The sequence below is a fragment of the Manis pentadactyla genome, chromosome 16, assembly GCF_030020395.1.
Source record: "Manis pentadactyla isolate mManPen7 chromosome 16, mManPen7.hap1, whole genome shotgun sequence".
NCBI lineage: Eukaryota > Metazoa > Chordata > Mammalia > Pholidota > Manidae > Manis > Manis pentadactyla.
In genome coordinates this window covers 48501556-48516906 of record NC_080034.1, presented here as the reverse complement: position 1 = coordinate 48516906, position 15351 = coordinate 48501556, and the positions used below count along the sequence as shown (strand labels likewise).

Below are 15351 nucleotides of genomic sequence, written 5' to 3'. Positions count from 1 at the left end.
GTTGAGGGACACACACCCAGACATGAAGAGAGAAAGATAGATGCAAAGGCTAGGAAAGATGGGACTCAAGCTTAGAATGAGAGACTGACCCAGAAGGACACATAGGAAACAACAGGCAAAGGGAGCTCTGATTGGTAGTTAGAAGCTCTTTCTTGCTCTTGTGTTAGAGTTTCTGGGTTCAATTCTTGTTTCAGCTATATATTATCGATATGTGTTGGAGAAAGATAATTAGAAAAAATGTTTTCTTGTCAGTCCATAAGACCTCTCTATAAAAGTAAAAGAGAAAGAAAGAATTTTATTATTGAAAAAGCATTAAGCCATAATGTGATTTGCATTATAGACAATCCAGTAAAGAGATTGCAAGAACAAACAAACAAAACCCTCATTTTTGTATGGCCAAACAGATATAATAAACCCTTATATACATATTCAAGATAAGTGATAACTTGCCCTCAAGTAAGAGGCCTTGACAACACCATTTGTCACACATAGTTCATGCTAAATTCACCTGGTGATTGGATGACTGTGTAAATTAATTGGCTTTACCCAAAGAAAAAATTAATTTCTCCTGTCTTGACAGGACATATATTTGTAACTTGTAATAAGGCCTGGAAGCTGGATTCCTAATCTCCCACAGAAACTGGAATATTGGGGCAGTATCTTCTTTAAGGTTTACATTGCAAAAGATGGTTGACATATCCTTCAGGAAAATATTCCTGGGTTGCAAAACTCGCAAGAGCCATATTTAGCTTTAAAAAAAATTTACCCACATTTCTAAAGGGCAGAGAAAAAAATTTATAATGACAAGTTTTAAATGCAAATGCTCTAGAAAAAGGAAGGGAAAGAAGTCCTCATTTTGCACCAGGGAAATTTTTTTTTCTTTTTCCTTTAGAAGTCTCAGTGGGTAATTTATGCAATCTAACTGTATCTGGATTTCCTCATAAAAATTGGGGATGAAAATAGTGCTTGTCTCGAAGAGCTATTTTTCATTTATTGCACAAGTATTTTTATCAGATTTCAAGTACACCTGGAAGTAATGTTGAAGAAAAAAAAATCATGACACTTGTTCAAGACGGTAAGGCAAACTTTACTCAGGACCACTGCAAATAGGAATAGGGACCACTGTAATGGGATTTTACAGTAGTGGGAAGAATATAGCATTGGCAAATGGAATGTATAGCCAAGCAGCAGATTGGTAGTAAAGAGGGGTCAGTGAATTAAAAATTTCTAAGAGGACACACCAGGGGTGAGGACTTTTGACTTAACCACTCAACAGGATTCTTGCTGAAGGAAGGCCAGTATGATTGAACATCACTTGGGAGAGAGAAAGGGCAAGGAACCTGATCAGATATTGAGGGGGGTCAGACGTCAAGGGTAGGAGATTCTGGTTAAGTTGACATAGGAGGGGTCCTAACAAAACTAGAATTTTACAAGGAAGTGCACAGATGGGCCTAGAAGAAGGTTCAGGAACCTGATAAAAGTTTGGTCAAAGAATCTTAGTAATTAGTATTCAGTCCCACAGAAAATGAGGGAAGGAACTTTGAACCTGCCTCCTAGAGCAGCTCAGCCCTTATTTCTGTTTATTTATATTCTTTTGCATCAGGCTCTGGAAAGGTCATTCTTAGGGGTAGAAAGTTGCTGTAGATGAAAGAAGTAAGTGTTAATAACGCTTTGTAGTGTAGAAGTGATCTGTAACAGAGAGACAGAAGGGTCCTTCTAGTTTTGACAAAGGGTCCTTTGTCCATTCTTTTAATAGACAAGGAATTAAACAACTACTTACAGAAAAGATCTGATGGTAGCAGAATATGCCACCCCAAAATAAGACTCTAGGAGTTCAGGACATGCCAAAACATGCTGTTTGGGGATATTGATAGTTTTGAACTGCAGGTACTTGGAAAATTCCCCTTACCTACTTAAAAGCAGGGCACCCAAAATGAACTCAGTTGTCATGAATCCCCTCTCAAGGAGTTTCGTCAACCTGGGAAGATTGGCTCTTATGACAGTACAGGAGATGAGAAGTCTATACCACATGTCCAGACAAATGTCCGACACTATCGTACCTCTCACCTATTCTTCTAAGGGCCCATTCATCTTTCCTAAAAATCATTTACTGTTTCCTAAGAAGCCTACATCCCTCCATCCCCTTTCCCAATTAAAATAGCTTAGCCACAATTCTAAGCCACCTGAGGGAGTCAATCATTTTTCTCTGGGTATCTCCACATATGAATTGGTTATTTATGATAATAAACTTCTGCTTGCTTGTCTCTTGTGAATCTCTTTTATTACAGGGGTCTCAGCTTGGAACAGAGAAGAGTCAAGAGAATATCATTTGTCTTCTCCTATTCTGAAATGTGCATAGGAAAAGAGTGGGGATTCTTGTCCTCTCCAGATCCGTGGTTGGGATGTGCTCAGAAAACAGGAATCACTTATTATATCCCGTGCATAAAGAAGGCCTTGTGTCTCAGAAGCTGATCCTAATACTGATTCAGAACTTTGGAACTTTGGGAAGATGAGGAGAGGGTCGGAAAAATGGGAATGCTGTATATGGAAGGTTAACTAGTTTTCACTTTCTCACTGTGCATCTTTCATTTTAATATAATTAAACCTAATTAAGTCTGAGATAACTCATGAGCCAAACAATTATAATTGTGTAGGGGAGAGGGAAAGTTGTACTTTAGGGACTGAGATTGTGCAGAAGCTTTCCTTCTCCCTGATAGGGTGACAACTTGGAAAATTGAAGAGTTGGTTACAGCTTACTTGAGCCAAAAGTTCCACCAGTCCAGAAAGTACAAATATGGCTTAGGAGACCTCACCTGCCAGAAGGACTAACAAAGAGTTTGGACGTAACAGGTACAAGGTGAGTACGCCTGGCTGATCCTTTAATTAGTTCCTTTACCATATAAAATTTCCCTCAGCCACATAGATCTTGCCTTTCTCTTTGGCTAAATAAGGGAGGGCACTCAAGAGGTCTGTGAACCTGAGGCCCTCTACTCTTTTTCTGATCTTTCACTGGTGTGTCCCTGAGATCAGAAGGATGATGGGGACCAGTTTTAACATATGTGACTCCAGAAATGCTTGAGTTTTTTGTCCCTGGGTTCAGGATCTAGAAGCATAAGAGAGCCCTGGGGTATGTTCTCATCTAAGGTTCCCACTTTATTTGCTCCAGAAATCAGGAAGTTATGAGTCAAGTTTCTAGGAACAACTGTTTTGTTCAGTTTCCATTTTCACCTGCATTATGACTCTGTCAGCAATATTAGCTTTTATAAAAATGTACACCTCATTTTTGGGTGCATTTCTGCTTTGCAAAAGAGGCAATTTGTTTTTTCCCATTATGTTGCAAGTTCCCCAAATGCAAGTGTTTAATTTGAAGTTTTCTTCCTGCATCCATCCTTAAAGACTCCTTATCCTAATACTTAATATCATATCATATGTGTAATTCAAGTTCATTCACTATATACCAGCTTGAGGGGGGCACCTACTAACAAAATGGTTAAAATTATATTTGTTGTTCATAAAATTCCTACTTTTAATTGCTGAATTTTGAGGTAGCATAACCGGAGGTAACCCACTTTAATTTTACCATTGTCCTATGTAGCAGAAAGTACCAATCTCATTTTTTAGTTAGAGAATATGAGCTCAGATGGAGCTTATTTGACTAAGCTAGTAGATGTTAGATATAGATTGGGCATTACACATATGTCTGAGTGTAAAGCATGTCTTCTTAAATACCTTTCCATTTCTAATCATCAACAGCAGCATCTGGGAGTGTCAGCGCACCTTCCTCATCTGGCAATATTCAGCCAGAAAGAGAAGTGATATTAGGTGGCACAGAAACAGGTCCCAATTCTGATGAAAGCTTTGAAATTTTGGGATGGTAAAGAGAAGGCCAGAAAAATTGGAAAATCTAGACAGACAAAAATACACAGGATCATACTTGACAAGGGCATTTTGATGAAGGCTCATGAAGGCATTTCGTGCAGTCATTTTTATCCAGGGCTTTGACTAAATATTTAATCAATTCTTATTCCAGAATATTTGTTATTGTTGATGCTCTTACTATTAAGCTGGTAGTTTCTTTCACTTAGTTTTGGGCATTTAGGATAATGTAATCTTTTTTTAAAAACTTTTCTGCAGACATTAGTTTCTCCATTGGTCAGGGGAAGAAATAGAGGCTGAAAGGCAATAGCCAGTTTTCCCCAAGTCTTGAGACTACCTGGTACCAATGTGGACACAAGCCTAGGTTCATACAGTTCATGCTTCCAGAGACCTGCAAGCCAAGGACAAATCTAAGGCAAGCCCTTAATGACTGGTAGGAAATGGAGGGGGATGAAGGCTTTCTAAGCATATGGAACATATAGAAATCATGGGGATTTACTCAAACATCATGGGTTTTTTGTTTTTGAAAAGTTGTCAGTAGTTTTATATAAATTTCTAGGTGAGAAATGAGATTCAAGAGCTTAGCAGTGAAAGACTAAACCTTATCCAGGCCTGGAAGAGTGCCTATCAGATTGGACTGAAGAGGATCAAGTCAGTTTTGTTATTAAGCAGGTTGGGAAAATGGACACAGGTAAAGCTGGATCCTAATTTACCCGAAAAATTTGTTTCTCCCAAGATTATTCAGCAGCTGTAAAAATGCCACAATGACCCTCTTGAGTGATTACTCTTTTCTTACCAACAGTGTCCCAATCCACTTTGTTATACCCAGCAATTACTGGGGATCTTTAATTCATGAATTGCCCTTGTCTGATAACAGCCCCCCCAATTCCTAATCAACTTTTTTAATGCCCTTTGGGAAGCATCAGCACATCCTGAACTGATCCACACTGCCCTTAGACTCTCCTTAGATTCCTCAGTAGAACTCAGATCTCTCATAAAGATCCTTTCAGATTTCCCAATTTATCCTGCCCAGACTGCGTCAAGTCAGTAGATCTGTTTTTGTTTTTTTCAGCAAACAGTCCTGTTTCTGGAAGTCTTTGGCTGATTAGACTTTAAAAGTTGGGATCTATACAGCTTAATTTGATGTTGATAACTAGGAGAACTCACTGAAAATTACAAGCAGTAAACTTACAGAAAAAGTTTGGGTTTCAAAAGGCAACTCCAGAAATATTAAGGTGCATGTATCAGAGATAATAAAAATTGGAATCAGGCAACAAACTATGAAATTGTATTATCAAAATGAGACATCTAATGAATGTGGAACCTAAGACGGCATAATGGAAGATGAAATGAGGAAAAATTTGTGATATTAAAAGATATTGAAGCAACAGAAATTTTTAAGTGTCTGTTGGTGGGAGTGGATAGAAGGGTTAAGGATGAGGCCCTGGTTTGGGGCATTCACTGATGGATATATCATACAATTAATTAGAAAACAGAATTAAATTCATATTGGGGGGGAGGGGCGGAAGATGGCGGCGTGAGTAGAGCAGCGGAAATCTCCTCCCAAAACAACATATATCTATGAAAATATAACAAAGACAACCCTTCCTAGAATAAAGACCAGAGGACACAGGACAATATCCAGACCACATCCGCACCTGAGAGAACCCAGCGCCTCGCGAAGGGGGTAAGATACAAGCCCCGGCCCCGCAGGAGCCGAGCGCCCCTCCACCCAGCTCCCGGCGGGAGAAGAGCAGGCAGAGCAGGAGGGAGACGGGGCCCAGGACTGCCGAACACCCAGCCCCAGCCATCCGGGCCAGAGTGCAGGGCCCTGGATACTAGGAAAACAGGGCAGCAAGAACAGTGAGCAGGCACTGGAGGCTGGGCGACAGAGGACATAAGAAAAGCGCGCGACCATTTTTTTTTGCTTTTTTGCTGTTTTGTTTTGGCGAGCGCTTTTTGGAAGTCTTAAAGGGATAGGGACCCCAATACTAGGGAAACAGGGCAGAAAGACCAGTGAGCAGAGGCCTGAGGCTGGCACCGGAGAATAAAGAAAAATGAACGACCACCTTTTTTTTTTTTAATTAAAAACTATTTTTTTTTTTTTAATTAAAAAATTTTTTTTCTTTTTTTTTTCTTTCTTTTTATTTTTTGGTGGGCGTTGTTTTGTTTTGCCGGGTGCTTTTTGGAAGTCTTAAAGGGGCAGGGCGGGTCACTTAATCCAGAGGTAGGGAATCTGGGGATCTCTGGGCACCCTAATCCCTGGGCTGCAGGGAGCAGGGAGGCCCCTTACGGAGATAAATAGCCTCCCAGCAGCTCCTGCTCCAACGCTACTCCACCATTTTGGAGTAGCTGCCCGAGCTAGGCCACGCCCACAGCAACAGCAGAGATTAACTCCATAGGAGCCAGGCAGGAAGCAGAAACCCTGTCTGCGTGCAGCTGCGCAGCACAAGCCACTAGAGGTCGCTATTCTCCCAGGAGAGGAGGGCGACAAACCAATAAGAAAGGAAGTCCTTCCAGCCGTCACTCGTCCCAGTTCTGAAGACTATTCCTATCACAATGAAAAGGCAAAGCTACAGGCAGACAAAGATCACAGAGACAACACCAGAGAAGGAGACAGACCTAACCAGTCTTCCTGAAAAAGCATTCAAAATAAGAATTATAAACATGCTGACAGAGATGCAGAGAAATACGCAAGAGAAATGGGATGAAGTCCGGAGGGAGATCACAGATGCCAGAAAGGAGATCGCAGAAATGAAACAAACTCTGGAAGGGTTTATAAGCAGAATGGATAGGATGCAAGAGGCCATGGATGGAATTGAAACCAGAGAACAGGAACGCATAGAAGCTGACATAGAGAGAGACAAAAGGATCTCCAGGAATGAAACAATATTAAGAGAACTGTGTGACCAATCCAAAAGGAACAATATCCGTATAATAGGGGTCCCAGAAGAAGAAGAGAGAGGAAAAGAGATGGAAAGTATCTTAGAAGAAATAATTGCTGAAAACTTCCCCACACTGGGGGAGGAAGTAATCGAACAGACCACAGAAATACACAGAAACCCCAACAGAAAGGATCCAAGAAGGGCAACACCAAGACACATAATAATTAAAATGGCAAAGATCAAGGACAAGGAAAGAGTGTTAAAGGCAGCTAGAGAGAAAAAGGTCACCTATAAAGGGAAACCCATCAGGCTAACATCAGATTTCTCGACAGAAACCCTACAAGCCAGAAGAGAATGGCATGATATATTTAATACAATGAAACAGAAGGGCCTTGAACCAAGTATACTGTATCCAGGACGACTATCATTCAAATATGACGGTGGGATTAAACAATTCCCAGACAAACAAAAGCTGAGGGAATTTGCTTTCCACAAACCACCTCTACAGAACATCTTACAGGGACTGCTCTAGATGGGAGCACTCCAAGAAAGAACACAGCACAAAACACCCAACATATGAAGAATCGAGGAGGAGGAACAAGAAGGGAGAGAAGAAAAGAATCTCCAGACAGTGTATATAACAGCTCAATAAGCGAGCTAAGTTAGGCAGTAAGATACTAAAGAGGCTAACCTTGAACCTTTGGTAACCACGAATTTAAAGCCTGCAATGGCAATAAGTACATATATTTCAATAGTCACCCTAAATGTTAATGGGTTGAATGCACCAATCAAAAGACACAAAGTAACAGAATGGATAAAAAAGCAAGACCCATCTATATGCTGCTTACAAGAAACTCACCTCAAACCCAAAGACATGTAGAGACTAAAAGTCAAGGGATGGAAAAACATATTTCAAGCAAACAACAGTGAGAAGAAAGGAGGGGTTGCAGTACTAATATCAGACAAAATAGACTTCAAAACAAAGAAAGTAACAAGAGATAAAGAAGGACACTACATAATGATAAAGGGCTCAGTCAAACAAGAGGATATAACCATTCTAAATATATATGCACCCAACACAGGAGCACCAGCTTATGTGAAAAAGATACTAACAGAACTACAGGGGGATATAGACTGCAATGCATTCATTCTAGGAGACTTCAACACACCACTCACCCCAAAGGATAGATCCACTGGGCAGAAAATAAGTAAGGACACGGAAGCACTGAACAACACAGTAGAGCAGATGGACCTAATAGACATCTATAGAACTCTACATCCAAAAGCAGTGGGATATACATTCTTCTCAAGTGCACATGGAACATTCTCCAGAATAGACCACATACTAGGCCACAAAAAGAGTCTCAGAAAATTCCAAAAGATTGAAATCCTACCAACCAACTTTTCAGACCACAAAGGCATAAAACTAGAAATAAACTGTACAAAGAAAGCAAAGAGGCTCACAAACACATGGAGGCTTAACAACACGCTCCTAAATAATCAATGGATCAATGACCAAATCAAAATGGAGATCCAGCAATATATGGAAACAAATAACAACAACACTAAGCCCCAACTTCTGTGGGACACAGCAAAAGCAGTCTTAAGAGGAAAGTATATAGCAATCCAAGCATATTTAAAAAAGGAAGAGCAATCCCAAATGAATGGTCTAATGTCACAATTATCGAAATTGGAAAAAGAAGAACAGATGAGGCCTAAGGTCAGCAGAAGGAGGGACATAATAAAGATCAGAGAAGAAATAAATAAAATTGAGAAGAATAAAACAATAGCAAAAATCAATGAAACCAAGAGCTTGTTCTTCGAGAAAATAAACAAAATAGATAAGCCTCTAGCCAGACTTATTAAGAAGAAAAGAGAGTCAACACAAATCAACAGTATCAGAAACGAGAAAGGAAAAATCACGACGGACACCACGGAAATGCAAAGAATTATTGGAGAATACTATGAAAACCTATATGCTAACAAGCTGGGAAACCTAGGAGAAATGGACAACTTCCTAGAAAAATATAACCTTCCAAGATTGACCCAGGAAGAAACAGAAAATCTAAACAGACCAATTACCAGCAACGAAATTGAAGCGGTAATCCAAAAACTACCAAAGAACAAAACCCCCGGGCCAGATGGATTTACCTCGGAATTTTATCAGACATACAGGGAAGACATAATACCCATTGTCCTTAAAGTTTTCCAAAAAATAGTGGAGGAGGGGATACTCCCAAACTCATTCTATGAAGCTAACATCACCCTAATACCAAAACCAGGCAAAGACCCCACCAAAAAAGAAAACTACTGACCAATATCCCTGATGAACGTAGATGCAAAAATACTCAACAAAATATTAGCAAACCGAATTCAAAAATACATCAAAAGGATCATACACCATGACCAAGTGGGATTCATCCCAGGGATGCAAGGATGGTACAACATTCGAAAGTCCATCAACATCATCCACCACATCAACAAAAAGAAAGACAAAAACCACATGATCATCTCCATAGATGCTGAAAAAGCATTTGACAAAGTTCAACATCCATTCATGTTAAAAACTCTCAGCAAAATGGGAATAGAGGGCAAGTACCTCAACATAATAAAGTCCATCTATGATAAACCCACAGCCAACATTATATTGAACAGCGAGAAGCTGAAAGCATTTCCTCTGAGATCGGGAACTAGACAGGGATGCCCACTCTCTCCACTGTTATTTAACATAGTACTGGAGGTCCTAGCTACAGCAATCAGACAAAATAAAGAGATACAAGGAATCCAGATTGGTAAAGAAGAAGTTAAAATGTCACTATTTGCAGATGACATGATACTGTTCATAAAAAACCCTAAAGACTCCAACCCAAAACTACTAGAACTGATATCGGAATACAGCAAAGTTGCAGGATACAAAATCAACACACAGAAATCTGTGGCTTTCCTGTACACTAACAATGAACCAACAGAAAGAGAAATCAGGAAAACAACTCCATTCACAATTGCATCAAAAGAAATAAAATACCTAGGAATAAACCTAACCAAAGAAGTGAAAGACTTATACTCTGAAAACTACAAGTCACTCTTAAGAGAAATTAAAGGGGACACTAACAGATGGAAACTCATCCCATGCTCGTGGCTAGGAAGAATTAATATCGTTAAAATGGCCATCCTGCCCAAAGCAATATACAGATTTGATGCAATCCCTATGAAACTACCAGCAACATTCTTCAATGAACTGGAACAAATAATTCAAAAATTCATATGGAAACACCAAAGACCCCGAATAGCCAAAGCAATCCTGAGAAAGAACAATAAAGTAGGGGGGATCTCACTCCCCAACTTCAAGCTCTACTATAAAGCCATAGTCATCAAGACAATTTGGTACTGGCACAAGAGCAGAGCCACAGACCAATGGAACAGACTAGAGAATCCAGACATTAACCCAGACATATATGGTCAATTAATATTTGATAAAGGAGCCATGGACATACAATGGCGAAATGACAGTCTCTTCAACAGGTGGTGCTGGCAAAACTGGACAGCTACATGTAGGAGAATGAAACTGGACCATTGTCTAACCCCATATACAAAAGTAAACTCAAAATGGATCAAAGACCTGAATGTAAGCCATGAAACCATTAAACTCTTGGAAGAAAACATAGGCAAAAACCTCTTAGACATAAACATGAGTGACCTCTTCTTGAACATATCTCCCCGGGCAAGGAAAACAACAGCAAAAATGAGTAAGTGGGACTATATTAAGCGGAAAAGCTTCTGTACAGCAAAAGACACCATCAATAGAACAAGAAGGATCCCTACAGTATGGGAGAATATATTTGAAAATGACACATCTGATAAAGGCTTGACGTCCAAAATATATAAGGAGCTCACACGCCTCAACAAAGAAAAAACAAATAACCCAATTAAAAAATGGGCAGAGGAACTGAACAGACAGTTCTCCAAAAAAGAAATACAGGTGGCCAACAGACACATGAAAAGATGCTCCACATCGCTAATTATCAGAGAAATGCAAATTAAAACTACAATGAGGTATCACCTCACACCAGTAAGGATGGCTGCCATCCAAAACAAACAACAACAAATGTTGGCGAGGCTGTGGAGAAAGGGGAACCCTCCTCCACTGCTGGTGGGAATGTAAGTTAGTTCAACCATTGTGGAAAGCAGTATGGAGGTATATCAAAATGCTCAAAACAGACTTACCATTTGACCCAGGAATTGCACTCCTAGGAATTTACCCTAAGAATGCAGCAATCAAGTTTGAGAAAGACAGATGCACCCCTATGTTTATTGCAGCACTATTTACAATAGCCAAGAATTGGAAGCAACCTAAATGTCCATCGATAGATCAATGGATAAAGAAGATGTGGTACATATACACAATGGAATACTACTCAGCCATAAGAAAAGGGCATATCCAATCATTTGCAGCAACATGGATGGAGCTGGAGGGTATTACGCTCAGTGAAACAAGCCAAGCGGAGAAAGAGAAATACCAAATGATTTCACTTATCTGTGGAATATAAGAACAAAGGAAAAACTGACGGAACAAAACAGCAGCAGAATCACAGAACTCAAGAATGGACTAACAGGTACCAAAGGGAAAGGGACTGGGGAGGATGGGTCTGTAGGGAGGGATAAAGGGGGGAGAAGTAGGGGGGTATTAAGATTAACATGCATGGGGGGGTAGGAGAAAAGGGAGGGCGGTACAACACAGAGAAGGCAAGTAGTGATTCTACAAAATTTTGCTATGCTGATGGACAGTGACTGTAAAGGGGTTTAAAGGGGAGACCTGGTATAGGGGAGAGCCTAGAAAACATAATATTCGTCATGTAAGTGTAGATTAGTGATACCAAAAACAAAGCAAAAAAAAAAAAAAAGGGCATTTCCTGTGTTGTAATCTCAAACGAGTTCTACACAAGGGTATAAAGGGCATATAAAAGTGTAGGCAAAGGGTCTGTTTGTGTTTATACAGAGAATCAAAGCCTAATTGAGCTACCCCGAAAATGAACTAAGATACGATATGAAAAAGAACTTCCAACATCTGCACTCTCTGGAAGACTCATGCCAGAAGATGATCATCAAAAAACCCCAACAAAGATCCACGCACTGCTACAGCTGTAGATGCACTCATCTCACCAGTTCCTGGACTTGCCATGGGAATGAGGAAGGAGATATCTAAGCTGGCCTGTGCATACAGTAAAACAACAAACTTGACTGGATCTATACTGTTGGAACTCAACCAAGAATTAGGAGAAGTGCAAATTGTAGCGCTCCAAACTCTTACAACTACAGACTATTTACTGTTAAAAGAACATATGGCATGTGAACAGTCCCCAGGAATGGGTTGTTTTAATTTGTCTGATTTCTCTCAGACTGTTCAAGTTCAGTTGGACAATATCCACCATATCATAGATAAGTTTTCACAAATGCCTAAGGTGCCTAACTTTTTTTCTTGGTTTCAGTGGAGATGGCTGGTAATTACAGTTATGCTTTGGTTATGTAACTATACTCCTATTATGTTAATGTGTGTGCACAATTTAAGTAGTAGCTTAAAACCTATATATGCTGAAGTTACTCTACAAGAAGATATGTCAAAGAAATAATCAATCTTCCCATGTTTTCTTCCGCCTGCTACTTCTATAGCTTTTCTTCTTCCTTCCTAATTACAACCCTTAAATAGAATTCGTGCCTCATATCAAATTTACCGAGTATCATAATTCTTCCAAGTGGTAAAGATACCTCAAGACAAATGCTGGGCATAGAAGCCACAGGGCATAAATATGCAAAGAAGTAAAAAGCTAACCTTTTCAAACAATAAGGCTTCCCTCTCACTTACCAACTTCACATTTCCCTGTATGGCCCCGGAAGATGACTGGTTAGCCAGAGACGGGTAAGATTCCTCAAGGGAGGAACAACCTAAGACAGGCACAGTCGCAGGGGGGCCATCAGGTGAGAAATTGGGGATCAACAGAGGTGAGGCTTAGAACCTCACCCCCCCTGTTCTGAGAGAAATCTTCTGCATACGTGGATGTTTTATTGCCCTGATCTAGCTTGGATTAACACATAGTCTACAGGCACACACCTGATCATCTACATTTGCTCTCTTACAACACTAAAGTATGTTTTCTACCTTTATCTTGTATCTACCTACCACTTCAGCATTTTATTAAAAATAATAATAATAAAGAGAGAAATGTGGTATCCACATATAAATCAAGTATAAAAACCAAATGAGTATTCATATTTGAACTGACTGTTTAGAGCTCATAATGCATGAGCAAAACCGAAAGTTTCTGTGATGACTGCCCTTGTTCTGTTCACTATGTAACTTATTCATTATGTAAGAATTTGTTCTCCATGTAAGAACTTGTTTGTTATGCCTCAGAAGATTGGAGACTGATGAAAATTAGGCTTGGGGTGGATTAATGATTGTGCATTGAGCATTGACTCCCCTATACAGAATTTTATTGTCGTTAACAACCATTTGATCAATAAATATGAGAGATGTCCTCACAAAAAAAAAAAAGGACAGACTTCCAATGGTAAAATAAATAAGTAACCGGGATGTAATGTATAGCATAAGGAATATAGTCAAGATATTGTAACAGCTTGGTAGGGTGATAGCTGGAACCTAGAATTATGTATATAAATGTTCTACCACTGTGTTGTACACTTGAAACTAATGTAATGTAATACTGTGCGTCAACTACCCTTTAATAAAAAATATTTTAAAAAAAATTCATATTGGGATAATTTGTGTTTCAATTCAGCACTGCTGAGACCAAATGTATGAAGGATATGTAGGATTTGAACAAGCAGGCTGTTTTTGATGGTATGGAAATTCAAAAAAATCTGTGTTGCAAATTCAGATTATTGCACACTGAACCCCAAGAATACATTTCAGACCATTTAGAATTACCCACAAGGGGTATCCACAGGGAAAGCAATAGAATTATTTGGAGGAAAATCCACTGCATTACATATATAATGACCCTCAGATGAGATCAGTGCCCCTCACACCTCTGAAAAGCCTATTATATGAATTAGTCTCTGCAGATACATATCATAATTGCTGTCGCTCTCTTCAAGCAGTGTTTGCTGGATCCAAAGTTTTTCTGCCCATGAAGTAAGAAATGGTTTCAGTCATTAAAGGAACAATAGTCCTCCTTATAACTGGATCTGGTTGTGTGGGGAATATCTTTGTTTTTGTGAATTATGTATGCATTTTCTTTGGTGGCACTGAGAAGAAATCTATACATCTCATCCTCATGCAGTTAACTTTTACAAATATCATAATACTTTTCTCCAAGGGAATTACAAAGACAATAGAAAATTTTGGGTTGAGAAACTTCCTAGGTGATATAGGCTGTAAAATTGTTATCTAGAGAGGGTGGCTTGGAGCCTTTCAATCTGTACCAGCAATCTTCTCACTGTGGTCCAGGCTGTCACCATCAGTCCCAGAGCCTCTGTATGGGCAAGGCTCAAGCCAGTATTTACATGGCATACCCTTCCTTTTCTTCTCTTTTTTTGGATACTCAATTCCTTGATAAGCACAAACTTATTCTATTACATCACAAACAGCAACAGCATGAACAGATCCCAAATTAGTAAAAGTGATAGCTGTTGTTGCTTTCTACCAGAAAGCCAGAAAATAAAGTGGATTTTTCTCATTCTAATGGACCTACAAGATGCCCTATTTCAGTGCCTCATGGGCTTGGCCAGTGTCTACATGGTATTTCTTCTCCGCAAGCACCACAAGCATGTCCTCTACCTTTAGGACTCCAAGGTTCTCTACCAAACTCCCCCTGAGATAAAAGCTGCTCAAAGTGTTCTCCTTCTGATGCTTTGTTTTCTTTTCTTTTATGGTACAGATTTTATTGTTTCTTTATATGTAAATTCCTCCTTTGAGAATAATTCCATTACATTAAATATTCTAGAAATTCTAATCCTTGTTAATGCAATTCTCAGTCCATTTGTGCTGATTCACAGAAATGGACATCTGGCTGAATATTGGCACATTCATTATGACTTGAGAAAATGTCTGTTTCATCAATCCCTTACAGAGCAAGTTTGAATTAAGTCATGTTATGCTGTGTCCAAAAAAGAATATCTTAAACACTTTATGTTATATTGTTATACAGCAAACCTCGTAACTAGCAGTACTGAGCACCACCCAGGGTATCATACTAAGCTACAGGGACCCCACCATCTTCTCATTGTCTAACCCATCACTCTTATGAAGTGCAAGCCACTTCCAATTCTCTTCATCATAATATGGCTCTTTCACTACCAAGCTACCAGTAGTAAGGAGAAGAACAATTTGGCAAATTCTATCAAAATGCTAATGAATTCAATCTTTAACTCAGGAGCTCCACTTCTAGGATGATCCTACAGATATTTTGTATATCTGTACAATGTAAACAGATATTGTACATATCTGTGAGAATTACAGTACAGAAATTATTACACATTGCAGCTTTAAAAAAAAAACGTGAACTAAATACCCAGCAAAAAGGGCTATTTTGCTAGTTATTTGAAAATATCCTAGAGGATCCAGCCACACAAA

At 39.3% G+C, this 15351-nt stretch overlaps 1 pseudogene; it reads left to right on the top strand.

The window, feature by feature from the left end:
• The first annotated feature begins 13918 nt into the window (after window positions 1-13918).
• LOC118909587 (putative vomeronasal receptor-like protein 4) lies at window positions 13919-14859 on the top strand (annotated as a pseudogene).
• The last annotated feature ends 492 nt before the right edge of the window (window positions 14860-15351 follow it).